This window comes from Cavia porcellus, unplaced genomic scaffold (assembly GCF_034190915.1).
Source record: "Cavia porcellus strain 051 isolate PalLab524CR breed Dunkin Hartley unplaced genomic scaffold, mCavPor4.1 scaffold_11, whole genome shotgun sequence".
NCBI lineage: Eukaryota > Metazoa > Chordata > Mammalia > Rodentia > Caviidae > Cavia > Cavia porcellus.
The window spans coordinates 5,880,427-5,895,332 of NW_026947494.1; the positions used below are offsets into that span (position 1 = coordinate 5,880,427).

Below are 14,906 nucleotides of genomic sequence, written 5' to 3' on the forward strand. Positions count from 1 at the left end.
GCGAGCTATTACTAATTACACTGGAAAAAGAGCATACTACACACATAAAACGTACATTTCCCTAATAAAAAGGCTAGAGAGAAAAAGGGGAAAAAACTATATTAAAAATTGTAAGTATAAGACAATAAGAACATATTTCAAAAGGATATAATGTGCTTTTTGTAATGATTTTAAAATCTTTAAGGAATGCACTTTATGGGACTCTATATGAATATATGTTAAATATATATATATATATATATATATATATATGCATGCATAAGTCACACATGAAAAATTGTACAGAGATCTGAATGAGTTCTTAACAGCTGTAGAAAGACACGGAAATGTAATCAATGTCACTGTGAAAACAGATTCCAGTTACATGAATAAAATACTTCCAAGATCTGATCTGAAGATGCGATAAAATAAATGAGAATTATGTTTGTGATGCAGAAATATTTCAAAACAGGGATGTCTGTTAATATATTTCTCTTGGTTTTTTCTGTCAGGGTTTCCTTTGAAGGCACAGTATGACAAGGTAGTTATAATGCCCACTTTATTGACTAATGCCATTATTCTTGTGTTAAGTACTCTCTGTTTAGATTTGTATGAACTCAGCTTCGGTTTTCTCTAGGTAAAATTCTCCTTTTCCACTGCCGCACTGCAGAGTGTTTGAAGGATGGCAATGTCTGGAGGCTGAGCTGTAGTAACAGCTTTGCCTGGTCCTGCTCGCGCTGTTTATGTAGGAGAGTGCTTCGGTGCTGGTGCTTTTCCTCTGCAGAGATCACCAGTCCTGCAACAGAACTGAAACTCAGTGTGCTGATATCATCCCCCAGCTGACCTGATTAATCCACAGAATATACCTCTAAGTAAGTGAGCACCATGGGAAAATGTAGCATTTGTGGAATATGAATAATTATTTGACATTGCACTAGAGAAGAAAATATTACAGTTTTGGAAGTGCAAATCAAAACTAAGAAGGAATGTGACATATTTTTAAACACAGGTCACACAGGAGAAGGGAAATAAGATGAAAGTGAAATCCACATAATGGTGCTTTAAACACATGGTCTAGTTTGCAGAGAGGGAAGTGTTTACCAATCATGAGTGAGAACCAGCATGTGGGATTTGCCAAGAAAATTGTGTCTAAACTGAGATCCAGAGACACTGGAACTCTTAGGTCCTTTCCTCAGACATTGAAAGAAAAAAAGCAAAACATAATAGCATTGGGGATCAGATATTTAAAACACTTAGTATAAACCAGACATTTAATTGGTGGATACAACGAAAATGATTATTAGAGATTACAGTGAAAATTTTACCCCACAATGCTATAAGGATATTCAGGCACAGGGGAATACCACAAAGCAAGAGATTTTTTTTATTGCAAATTCCGTCTGATGGCCATGGCTATTAGTCACTAAACTCAGAACAGATGATACTGTAATTCAAAAGATAAAATGTAAACTAAGTTGTATTCTCAAATATAGTAAGACCTAAAATCCCTACTGGGAATTATTATGAGTCTGTTTGTCATTCTGCTCTTTCTTTGACAGTGAATTTAGGAGCCTGCAAAATACATTTTTAATGTCACAAAAAAAGTTAAGCAAAGAAGAGAAAGTATAGTTTCCCCAGAAATAATTGTGTTTCACGTACATAGTCACAGGAATAGAACAATAAAATATGATTATGTGAAATGGGTTTTTTGAAACTCGAAAGAAAGCCTGTGGAAGATATTATGAACATAATGTGATTCTTTTTCCGTGGAACACATACTACTTTGGTCAATTTATTCAGTCTCTCTTCTTAAGCCTAAGTCTGGAACAAATGATGCAGAAGCCTAAGTCATAAGCTTAAAATGAAGCAATTTTGAAGACAAAGGCAAATTCATTCATTTTGCATAGAAATATTTAGAAGGGTGTTAGGTGAATACAATCCCACAGTCCGGGTGTTGTAAGAAGTCAGTTTTCAATTTTAACTCCCTTTACCATATGAGAAATCTCTAAGAAGAGATTAAGTGAGTGCATAAATTTATTTTCCCAAGGAGCTGCATTAAGACTCTAATCCATGCTATAGCATGAAGATGTGAGTTTCTGAATAATATTCTCTGCTGGATGGAACCAGGAATCATTAGAAAAATGGTTGATTCTGGAGCTAGGTTAGGAAAGCCCAAGATAAATCAGAAATAGCTTATTAATACAGAGAATAAAATCCCTAAAAGATTCAAGGAACATGTAAGAGCCAGGAGCCAGAGCCAAGAGCTGCCTTAGGTCCAATCTGTGAAATTTTAGGCGTCAAAATAAGTGATTACTTACTTAATATAAAAGACAGAGACTCATTGGTGAATCAGCCTTGATGTAAACGAACACGTTAATAATGTAAGAGAAAGCTCTTTCTAACAGTGTGATGTCAGCTAATGAATACAGAGAGAATGATGAGGTCAGAAAATTCTCATTGGATGCTGCCAACTGGATATCTGCATGATCTGGGTATTCAGTGATCTGGATATTTTACACTGTAAATGTATCTACTCACCAATGGCTTCTCAAGCATTGGGATTTTACAGTGGAAAAGTGGCTAGCAACTTTGCTTTAAGCTGTTGAAACTAACTTAACCAATTTTAAGATACATTGTATTATATCTCCTTAAGTGATACACTAAGAGGTCAGCACTTCCTGAATACATCAACTTTAAGGTATCAAGCATGTAAAATTGGGATAAATATATACTTCACCCTATTGTTATGAAACTATATTACCAAGTTTATGGACCTCATTATACTGGCCACGGTAGCCAGTAGATAAATGACTTTTAAAAGTGTTTGGTGTGTTCTATCAGGTGATCTGTGCATCAGACTGTTGCTAAAGAAACTTTTGTGAACAGAAGTAATCACATGGTATGAGACTAGTTTCTGGAAGTAGTCGTGCTGGGAAAGGCTGATGCAGGAGGCATAATTTTCAATGATAAATCCTAACCGCGATCAATTGCATTGACTATCAGCATTGACACTTTTTACTGTAGTAGCTGTGATGATCAAGGATGTGCACTGTTTCATGCTGACATCAAATTTACTTGTTAATAGCAAAGGATACTGTTGGGTACAAAGTCAACAGGAAGCTTTTTCTCCAGCAAGATGCCTAAGAGAGGCAGCATCACCAGGAAGTTGAGGTGGTGAAAAAAGGGGAGTCAAGTGATTCAATCTTGACTGCAGCCACCTCCACCAGGACTCCTGCTGTGAGTTTCCAGAGAAATGGAGGAGGAGGCTGGGTGGGCCGAGTGACTCAGTTTCCCGGGGTGGGAGTGTGTTCTATCTGAACTGTCTCATAGTGTAAGTCAATCCTGCCCAGCTATTGATTAGCCCTTTTGTGTGCTTGCACAGTTGAATGCATGGAGTCTCAGAACTCTGGAATGCTGAGGCAAGAAGATTGCATGTTCAAACCCAACCTGGGGTGTTCAGTTATTAAGCAAGATGTCGTCACAAAATCAAAAAAGGGCTAGAGTTGAAACCAAGGTGAAGGCCCTGGGCTCAACATCCAGGACCACAAAAAATGAGAAACAATATGGTAAATGCAAGGACATGTTTTGGTGGAAATGCTAGTATTCCATGCCCCTAGTAAGGAAACTGAGATGGCAGAGACCTAATATACACTCATCGTGGAAATTCAGCTGTTACTGAACAAGATGATTATTTCCTATACATTTAATGGGATGTTACATTTTCTAAAATGAATTTAAATTGCATAATGTCCATTGTTGAAAATTAAAATCTATTTGCTTTGTCAGAAACACTTACCAATTATTTGTGTAACAAATGGAAATAGATGCAGAAGTGTGAACCATATTATGTAATCGCATCACAAAATTGCGATGGGCTCAAAGTACACTAATAGCAAAAATAATAAGTCAGTAGACCAATTTCCTTTATTTAACATTCTTATTTAAATGTGCAGCATGAAAAATCTCTAAATCACCTTGGCTAGGATCCAATTTCTGGGGTATATAGAAGTAGAAATCTTCATTCTCACCATGTACATTTATATATGTATTACACGAAGCTTCTAAGTAATTTACTCTGTGAACAAATGCATGAATCTAAAGTGATCTTCCACCGGTAACCATTCGATTAGAGTCTTCTCAGAGATAAAATCTGAGTAGAGGTGGGGAAAGAGAGAGGGTAACTGATAATTCCTCAAGGTGGTGAGCTGTACCCAGCTTAGCAAAGTGCCCCTGTCAAAGGCTGGCCTGCAATCCCTGCATTCCAGTGTTAAATCTGGGACACAAAGACCTGACTCTGGATGTGCAAGTGTACTTGAAATTTTTCTCTTAAATTATTTGGCCGCCAACCGTAGGCTTAAACATAGAGAGGTTAAACCACCCAGTTGTTCAAGGCCGGCTCTGGTCGAAAGAAATTGTATAATTTATGAACTTTTACAGTACATTGTTGACTGAGTGGACTAACCACTTCGGACTAAAGTAATTGATTAAAATCTCATTAATAATACATGACATAGACTGACCAATTGCTCAGTAATGTATTCCTAAATGTGTAGTTTAAAGAACTTTAAAGATAAGCAGTATTAAGAGATAAAGTAGAGTAAAAATGCTTTTTGCATTGGACACCCATTGTTAACTGTTATAGAGATTTTCAATATTCTTATAATTTTTGTTAGCTACTGGAACCATTATGTTGTTACTAAACCACTTGTGTATTATTCAGAGCAATGAAACGTGTTTGTCTGGCCTTGAGGAATTAATGACTCTTTAAGCATGTATTTTGTGATAAAATAAGCACTTCAAAGGAGAAAGGAAAAAACAAAGAATGGGGAAGATTATGTATACATACACACGTATACATGATAGATAACTATAATATTAATCTGTCAGTTCATCAGAAAGAACAGTTTGTGCTTTCATTGCTCAATTGTTTGATAATTTTTTCATGCCTATATCTGATCATCTGAACAACTACTTTGAAGACAACAATACGCAATATAGTAACTAGCATTCATCTATTATTTTGTTTTGGAATTCTGTATCATAGTTTTCATTGTAAAATAAAAACAAAATCAAGGCTTCATCCTGGGAAGCTTTGCGTTCACAGACTTCCTGGGGAGACATCACAGTTTACCTTGAGGGGGGCTGCTTCTGGGAGAAGGGGGAGTGAGGAAGTTCCCAGTGTGTCCCTAACTGCCTGTGTGAACTTACAAAGCCACGTCCACGTGTGACATCCGATCCCTTGTCAGTAAGAGCAAGGTGGCCTGGCCCTTTCCTTACATCACAGAAGGGAGGGTACATTCCCATTCCCCGGGATTAGCAAAGGCCAGATAAATGTCAGTACTCTGTGTGGATCCATGAAAGGAGAGCCGGGCTGAGAAGCTGGTGAAGGGGAAGTCGGGGGCCCAGAGCAGCAAACTGAACAGACGGGACAAGAAGAAGAGGGTTGGGAGTGGTGGGCAAGGGACAGGCTGGAGCCAGCAAAGCCCGAGACCGGGATGCAAATGTTTTCCAGTGTTAGTTCTCTGCAGTTCCTTCTCCCACCCCAGGCCGGGCCCTCACTCTCTCAGGCACTGGGTTTGCAGCGGCACAGGTAGAAGTGAGTGGGGAGTACTTATTACCCAGCACATTAAGGCAACTCACTGCCCATAGCATGCACCATAACATTTAAAGGCTCCTTATTTAAACTAAACACGCACGACTACGTGGTAGTGGATCTGCTGAAACACATAACAATCAGTTTCCCTTAGTGCACAAATATTTGTCATGGGAAGAACTGTCAGAAGTTTTCTAGCCTAGAGGGAAGAGTTCTTCTTCCCTCCAAGATCACCGTGGAGGTCATTCAGGTAGAGAGGCTCTCAGCACGGCCAGAGACAGAGCTCAGATGTCCCGTCTGGAGCTTTTCAGTGTCACAACTGCTCACCATCGCTAGTCTGGAAACTCACTTCCCTGCCTTCCCCTCCTTTCTTTTTTCTGCTCTGTCTTCTATACTTCATCCTCATTTATCCACTGGTCAGAGAATAACCGAGGCTCTGCAGAACTTTAGACCTCGAGGGGCACTCAGCTCCTTCTGAGTTCCCTTCTGGGAAGCAAAGCAGTTCCCTTCTGGAGGTGGCCCTTATTTCCAGGTACCTACAGAAAGGGCCGGTGGCAAGCCACAGGGTGACGCCATCTAATACTGGGGTGATCGTGGACACCTCTGAGCCCCATCTGAAGAATAAGAACAGGCTGTCCAGGTGAAAGAGGAGTGTGATGAGGCAGAGGGAGGAGCAGGCTGGCACACAAGTAGGAACAGCGTCCTGAGCCCCACCGGAACCATTAGCTGCACCCACCTCCAGCATTTCTCAGCTAACGGTTTTCACCTGAACATGCTCCAGGGTGCTCCCAGTGACGGCACTTCTGGGCCTCTGGCATTCCTGGGCCTCTGGTCTTCCCAGCCCTCTGGCTGATAAGGTGGTGTGGTGGCTTCCAGCACCAGGCCTTCTTTTGCTTATGCCCTGCGCACAGGGATGCAGCACGTGGAGAGCAGTAGGATCTGAACACATGTGCTGCAAAGCCTGCTGTGCAGTGTCGGCCAGAGAAAGAGAGGAAAGTAGCAGAAGTAGGGAGAGAGGAAGCCAGTGGGCAGAGGTGGAAAAGGCTGGAGCAGTGGACCACGGATAAAGCAGAACCTGCTGCATCCTTTGCAGGACAGTGTCACGGGCACTCGAGCGATTTCCATGGCTGCCAGTTTACAGCGAAGGACAGGACAGATGGGAGGAGGGAAAGAGAGGGAGCGTGAGGGAGCGGGAACAAGGCTGTTCAGTGTGCGTGGCATGAGAGGTTCTGCGTTGAATTAATCGCAGAGCACAGTTGGGAGGACAGCGCTGTAATCCACTGCTGGAGGACCGTGGAGAACCATGAGTCCGACAGCATTAGCTCTGGTTCTGATGGTGGTCACCACAGTCGAGCGAAGCTGAAGAGGCAGATGCAGTTCCTACCGTATGCATGAGCCATGTTCCAGTGAACGCATCCTAATGTAAGAGCCCGCTTTGGGGGCTCAGAAGCGTGAGGATAGCTGATACTAATCTTGGAACGCGTTACACTCCTGCTGAAAAATGAGGAAAAATCATAGAGCTCCAGAAATACTTCATTTTTGCTGGTAATCATAAATTGCATACAGTCTGATAGTTGTTGCTGTATTTAAACTTTAGGTTAATTCTTCTGTGTATTTAACACAAAATTAAAGATTTTCTAAGATGTTAGAAATTATTGTGTCCTCAGACTAAATTTCTAAAACTACTTTATTCTGTCTTTGGTAATCATTTGAAATTGAGAATATATGAAAAAGGGCATCTGAGATTTTGCATGCATAACGCACGATTCTTCTTATTGGCACCTTTTTATTGGCTCAGAGACACCAGCACTCTTGTTTCGTGTGTGTAGTACTGGGCATCAAACCCATGGCCTTCACGCTGAGTCACACCCTGAGTCCTTTTAATTTAATTAAGTTCTTCATTGCTAGGCTCAAACTTGTGATTCTCCTGCCTCAGACTCCCAGAGTGCTGAGATGACAGGAACAGGACATCACATCCAGGTATCAGTAACAGCTCTCTTAAATTTTTGGACCTCTGTTCCCAAAATGATGAAAGCTGTGGAAACATAAATGCATTTGATGTATTCTTGGATGCTCATCTCTTATTTATTCTCCCCTTGTCTTTGAATTTAAGTTTTTCAACTGATACATAAGACATAAATATTGTACAGAGTTATGAGATTTGTGTAACATTTTGATATATGTATATATTGTATGATGTTTAAGTCAAGGTAAATATATCTATTTCATCTTGCCTTTGTACTGATCATGAGATCCACATATAAGCCAGCCAATCAATAAACTTGATTATTGGAATATTTAATGCAGAATGGGCTTTGTACAGAAGTGAGAAACCCTGGGCTTGGGCACCGTCATATGATAGGTATAATCATTGGATATATTGTGTCAGCTTGAGAACTGAGAGGCTCAGAAGTTTAACTAAGTGATTCAGCAGAGGAACAGGGGGTCCTCACTTTGCAAACATTATGAGGCTGCACAAGAGAAGGGCACAGAGACGGTGTGGGTGGGTGGACTGCATACAGTATAGGGTGGAAAAGAAGCTTGCTTTTTTTTTTTTTTTTTTTTTTTTTTTTCGCTCTTGCTGATTTTTCTGTCTTCTGCTCCTTGGACTGCTTCTCTGCTATGCTACTCTGCCTATGGAGTCAGCTGATTGTGGACTGAGACCTCCACACACTGTGAGCTAAATAAACTTTTCCTTCCTTAATTTTGGGCATCACGTATTTTGTCTCAACAATGAGAGAAAAGTAAGACACTTCTAGAGAGGACACACTTTGTATAGGATCTGCCTCTTCCTCCCCAGTGCCCCTTCATTGTTTTGCTTATGAATGTCCAGTTTCATCAGCACCATTTATTAAAGGGATTGTTCCTCCTTCCTGTGTCTTCTTGATTGGGTTGTCAGAAACCAGCTAATCATGCGTTAATCTTTCAGTTTTGTATTGTATTTACTTCAAGGTCTATTTTTTGGCTCTCTCTATTCTCATTTATTATTTTTTGTGAGTACCATCTCATTTTCATTATTATAGTTTTATAATATACTTTGAAATCAGGAAATGTGATATCTCCAACTTTAATTTTCTTTTGTAAAATTGTTATAACTATTCATGGTTTTGGGGCTATTTTAGGACTATCCACTGTTTCACACAGATTTTGGAATATTTTTTTCAGTGTATGTGAAAACTGTCATTGGAATTTTCAAAACAATTGTACTGCATTTGTAACAGTTCTCATCCTTACAGCAAACAGTATGGGATATCTTTCAATTTCTTTGTGTCTTTTAGCTTCTTTAAGGACTTTTTCAGTTTCCAATTTTTATGTCGTTTACTTCCTCAACCAAATTTATTCCAAAGATTTATTTTCTTGATGTTATTTTATTTTATTTTCATTTATGAATTTGTTTTGGTACCCTGAGTCGAACTCAGGACCTTGTACTTGCCAGGCAGGAGCTTATGCCACTGATTTATATCCCCAGGCCATTAGTTGTTATTTTAAATGACACTGGCTTCTTAATTTGTTTTTCAGATGACTACTGTTGATGTCAGGAAATTCAACCAATTTTCTTGTGTTACTTTTGTATTCTGCCACTTTAGTGAATTAATTTATCACTATTGGTTTTTCTTCAGCCTCAAGTTCTGTATCTGAAAGATAGTTATACATAACCAGGGATAACTTTTTCTTCCTTTCTGACTTGGATACCCTCTATTTCTTTTTCTCGTCTGATTTCTCCTGCTAGTACTTCCATCACTACCCATGTCAAACAGAAATGGGGAGACGGGGTAGTTGGTTCCTGTTCTTGGAGGTAAGTTTTCAGTTTTGGTTCAATGGTATAATGTTAGCTGTGGAAGTTTCACAGGATCTTTGCTATGTATTTGAATTGTTTTCCAAAAATTTAATTGCTAGCCTGTGGTACTTTGAGAGATGGCGGCACACTGGTGGGTGGTGATGGTGGTGGTGGTGGTGGCAGAAAAGCCTTGGAGGTGAGGGCTTTAGGGGGATTTTGGGAACCTGGTCCTTTGCCATCTCTCTTTTTCTTCCCAGTCACTGTCAGCTGAATCAGCTTCCTCTGCTGCTCAGCTTTCCCACAATGTACTGTCACCACCATGATTCCAAAGCAGCAGGCCCAAGAGGCTATGGACTGAAGCCATGAGCCAAAACAAACCTTTCCACTTTATAATCTGGTTGTCTCAGGCACTTTGTTATAGAAACAACACCATATCTAACATAGCTTTTATTACATACCATGACTAAATGGATCTATTCTGGAGGTGTAAAGTTGTTTTATCATCTGCAATCCACTGTGACATACCACGTTAGTGGAATGAAGGTCATACACCACATCATCATCTCAATAGATGCAGAAAAGGCACTGGACAAAGCACAATATATTTTCATGATTAAAACTCTCCCCTAAATATATATAGAAAGAATTTTTCTCATTCTGCGGAAGCACACAATTAATATCATGATCAGCTGAAGAAGCGGAAAGCTTTATCTCTGAGACCTGGGGCCAGGCAAGGATGCCAACCTTGTCACTGTGTAACTCAGTCTCCGCAGTGTACGTTCTCTCTGGTACAGAGCAACAGTAACCCCGGGAATTAGTGAAGGGCTGGACTTCTGATCCCCAGGCCGTGCCACTGTTTCATACTCATATGTGTAAAGCTGGTTTTGGTTACAATCGCTCCTCTAGCGACTTTTCTGTTCCATGCAAGTAGATCTTTTGAAAAGATACGAGGAATAAAACAAAGAGGAGGCCATTAAAAATGTCTGCTTTAAAAACTTGAAGCTGCAATGCAATTTGACAACTGAACTTTACAGGAAAAATTGAGCTGAATTTACCAGGCAAAGTTATTACATTGTAAAGGTTGATTCAGCGAAAAATTCTTTATCAAAATGGCAGCTGGTAAGGTTGTAATATTAAAAATAAATTGAGCAGCATCTGGGCTCTTTGAAATGACTGCACTGGAGACAAAACCCAGTGCGACTGAGATTCTGCCTGAGGTCCTGCAGCTCCCAAGCTTTTCTGCATCTTATTGGAAGATCGTCCTCCATGCAGCAGCCTTGCCACAGGGTGGCCAGATGGGGGACACTGCAGGTCTGAGGCCAGCCAGGGCCTCGTGGGAACTGCAAGAAGGAAGGAAGAGAGCTTAGAAAGATCAGAATTATGGCACAAAAGCACAGGCTCGCATTTGGACTCTGTGGGTGCAATTTCACCCACAGAGGTGAATGTGTCAAATTAACCCAAGGTGACGTTCCTTTACCTAAAGCATCACAAAGACACCCTCCCTTTCCTGCTTCTAAACACACCTTCTAGAAGCCCAGACACAGCCAGAGCCAGAGAGCAGGAGGAAGGCACACACTGGGCCCAGGCGACTGAGGGAATGCTGAGTGTGAGATCCTCAACGCAGAACCCTGCAGCATACATGGTGTGTGACTGTTTGCTGTCCTGAAATACTCCAAGCCGATTTGTACATATCTGGTCTGTTGCACCAGATGACGATCAGAGTATTTCAATCCTATAACAGAATATCAGGGTTTATATTCCGGTCTGCAGGTGCAGAACTGGAATTTTTTCTACTCTTGAGCATGTGACAGCAAGAACTGCACTGGGGTCAGTAAACGTTGTAATGTTCAGTGTGCCCTGCAGGGAATTCTCTCCCCCAGGAGCAATGTTAGGATCGGAAGCATTTGATTGTTTCAAAATTGTATGCACTTGAGGTGTATATTGGTAAGCACATACCTATTGCAATCATCACCATTTTCAAGAATAACAGTGTTTTCATGAAGCTTAATTAATGTTTTTATTAAGCTTTTTAGACACTACGTTTGGATACTAACTTGCTCCCTGCCTAAGTAAATGGCGTGTTTTGAATGACTACCGCTTCCGTAGAAATCTAATAGAACCTTTAATTCAGTCGATGAGACAGCTGGGCTACACCAAGAGCACAGGTGTCCCCTTGGAGCTGTGACCCCATAGAGTGAATCTCTGCTAGGAGGCACGTTTGCTTTCATGTATTAGTGTGGCTTCAATCAGCGTGAGGTTCAGTGCTTTTCCCAGGACCCCCAGTAGTACATTTTAGTCATGATTAAAGAAAACTTCACTCACATCGCTGGAAGTGATTCCAGAGTATCAGTTTAAGAGAAGACTAGGGAATTTTACTCACTTTATTTGAGATTACTCAAATTTCTGTGCTTCTGAAGATCAGGAAACGAGTTGTCAGAATTCTGAGTTGTGTATCCTAATTGCTATTCTGATATTTAACCACCAGTACCAACAGGTAAAGTAGTCATTACACGTTCACTGATGTTTTAGAACCAAGAGAGTAAGAACGTTATATTCCTCTTTGCAACGTGGCCACAGGAATGGCAGCAGGTGGTAACAATTCATTGATATGATCATGTTTCTGTGTTCTGGGAAATCAAAGTCAGTCTTAGCTGGACCCATACAGCTGTCTCCCGGCGCTGTCCAGCACTGAGACTGCCTTCTGGGAGGTGCCTCCATCGGGAACCTTGGCAGCTTCCTTTCTTAGGTACATTACAGGTAACTACTGATAGTACTATAGCACAAATCAGCTCAGAAGGGCTTTGAATCTCTTGGCGAAACATAATCCTTTATTATCAAATTCTACAGCAATCCTCCCAAAGTGCAATTCAGTTCACTTCTATACCTGTGGTTTAAGGAAATAATAAAACAATACAAACAGGTGAATTTCTAGTTTAAGCCAGAACTATAAAACTCCTTCTCTTCTCATGCCAAACACAATCTGAGGTCTCATAAATCACTTATATTTAGATACTGTTCAATGGGAAAGCACTGTAGGTTTTCTGAACACTCATTCTTTCTTATCTGATGATATTCGCCTTAATGCCCTCGGCTGTGAAGCTATAAAATTTCCTGGAATAATTCATTCAATATTTCCAGTAATTCCACCAACTCTTAAAGTCCAGCTACAGGAGAAGCTCATTGTAGAGTCATCACACTCTGCTGTGTGCAGCAGCTTGTGGCAGTATGCAAACAGGGAACTTGCTAGAGCAAACCAGCTGCTGGGTTTTGAGTCTGTACTTCCGATTCTGCAGCCTTTGCCGTGATGGAGACCGAGGCTGTGTCGTGCTACAAAGGGGAGTAAGGCAATTGTCAACCTGCAGCAGCTTCCTTTGGGGTCTAGGGTCATGCTGAAGGATGAATCTCATGTGTGACAAAGAAATGAAATCGCCCCTGTCACAGGCCGGCTCAAGCAGTGTTCTGCCCTGGCCAGGATGGTGCTCACGCACCACATGACTTCTGATGCAAAGCAGCAAGGGGCCGGGGAGGGAGCCACAGAAGAGCACAGGCCTGCCGTGCAGCAGCAGACTCTGCCAAGTGAGAGTGATGCACATGGGTCTGATTCTCGTCTTGTGCATCATAAGTTTCCTCTACTCTTTGGTGCAACAGGATGTACGCAGGGAGTAGAGAGAGACCAGTAGTCCTTCTACAAAACAAGCATCAAGGCTGAATATCCCTTCCAATATGCCTTCCTACTGTGCTGCAGGCTTCTATTCGCCCGGCTTACTTGGGCCACAGCAAAGGTCTTCTGTGGCCCGGGACCACTAGGGCATGGCCTTTCCCCTTCGGGTGGAGCAAGAAGGTAAAAATCCACTGCCATCTTATAAACCCACTGCCTCACCCCAGCTCTGCTTCTCCAGCCCCCATTAGTCAGCGTATTGCAAGGGGAGACCAGCGTCAATTTCTCTCTCTCAAGCCCTTGAAGTGGAGAGTAATTAACAGAGTAGAATAACTATCACAGCTTCAATAGTTTTCATTAATCTTTTTCTATTTCCCTTCCTATGCCATATTGTTCAAATCAGTTGATCAGCAATTCTGCAAGAATCCAATCGCAACATTAAGAAATTATACCAATAAGTTGCATGAAGATATTTCGGTGATAGAATCCCAACTCCAATTTGAATATCCATCATGCCCTATTACTGAAATTTCACAAAAATGTTAAAATTCAATGATTAAATACCCTAGGAAGTTGGTTTCTTTAGCTTAGGTTTCAAACATTTTGCTCTTGTAAGTCCAAAGGAATTAAATTCTACTTCCTTATTCTACTTTGATATATAAGGCTTTTTCTGTTTTTAGAGGGTTTGGAATTTCTTAGGGTAAATGTTTGAACTGCTAGGTCTGGTTTGAGAGTCTTATATCAAATTACCCTTTAAGATAGAAAGCATCAGGCTTACATGACTTCACTGATAAGTGGAGCCAACTAAATGAAAAAGAAATGATAGCTATTCTCCACAATATTCTGCAGGAAATAGAAGCAGAAGAGACATATTTTTAACTCACTTTGTGATGTCAGCACTATACTTATGGGCGAACCAGACAGTGAGGTTACAGGAATTGAGTACTATAAACCAGTACTGCTCAGGAACAAGTAGCCCAAATTTCTCAAAAATATTACCAGAAGGAATATTGCAATTCGAATAATACCTACACACTGCAGTTAGGTGGTATTTTTCTCCAGATAAGCAAGACTGACTAAATGCATGTATGTATATGAATTCATGTCAAAAAATGACAAAATCTATCACTTATCTAAAAAGACTTTGTAAACTAGAATAGTGGAGAAATCCCTTAATTTGTTATGACATATCACCAAAGCCTACAGCTGCAAACTGATCACACAGTAGTGAGATGTTAGACACCATTGCACACGTATTCTGGTTAGGAACAAGGCGAGCATATTGTTTCTTAATAGCTTCAATCCTCCAGTCCAATAAAAGAAGAAAAATGGAATAAGAGGTTTACAGCTTTCACAAGTTGGGGAGCACTGAATTTGTTTACAAATGGCCTGACTGCAAAAAATGGACAAAACACATACGTAAACCCAAAGCCTGAAACTACTGTAAGTAGTACTACAGTAAGGTAACGAGATATAAGAATAAGATATAAAAATCAACTTCTTTCTTCTGTACCAAGTGTGTGAACAATTGGAATTTGAATATTAAAAAGGTAACTTCAGTGCTTGCTTTGGCAGCACATATACTAAATCTGGAATGACACAGAGAAGGTTAGCGTGGCCCCTGCGCCAGAATGACGTGCAAATTCGTGAAGAGTTTCACATTGTTTCTACTATATACAAAGTTGTGTTTTTATTAATATTGTTATGTACTGATATATTCAGTTATACTATGTCTGATGATATAGCCAATTCTATTGGAGCTAACAAGAGACAACATAGGAATTATAGTAGAACTCTTCGTACAACAGTCTTACATGTATTTTTCGTTTCATATGTTTATAGGAATATGTTTTGTTTTATCTTGCTTCGTTTTGTTTCTCCCTCTAATATAGAAAGGA

The 14,906-nt window shown here is 40.5% G+C and overlaps 1 non-coding gene across 1 annotated transcript; it reads left to right on the top strand.

Moving 5' to 3' along the window:
* The first annotated feature begins 14,567 nt into the window (after window positions 1–14,567).
* Window positions 14,568–14,674, top strand: LOC111755900 (U6 spliceosomal RNA). Its single transcript, XR_002790437.1, has one exon. It is a non-coding gene; the product is annotated as a U6 spliceosomal RNA (small nuclear RNA).
* Window positions 14,675–14,906: the final 232 nt, after the last annotated feature.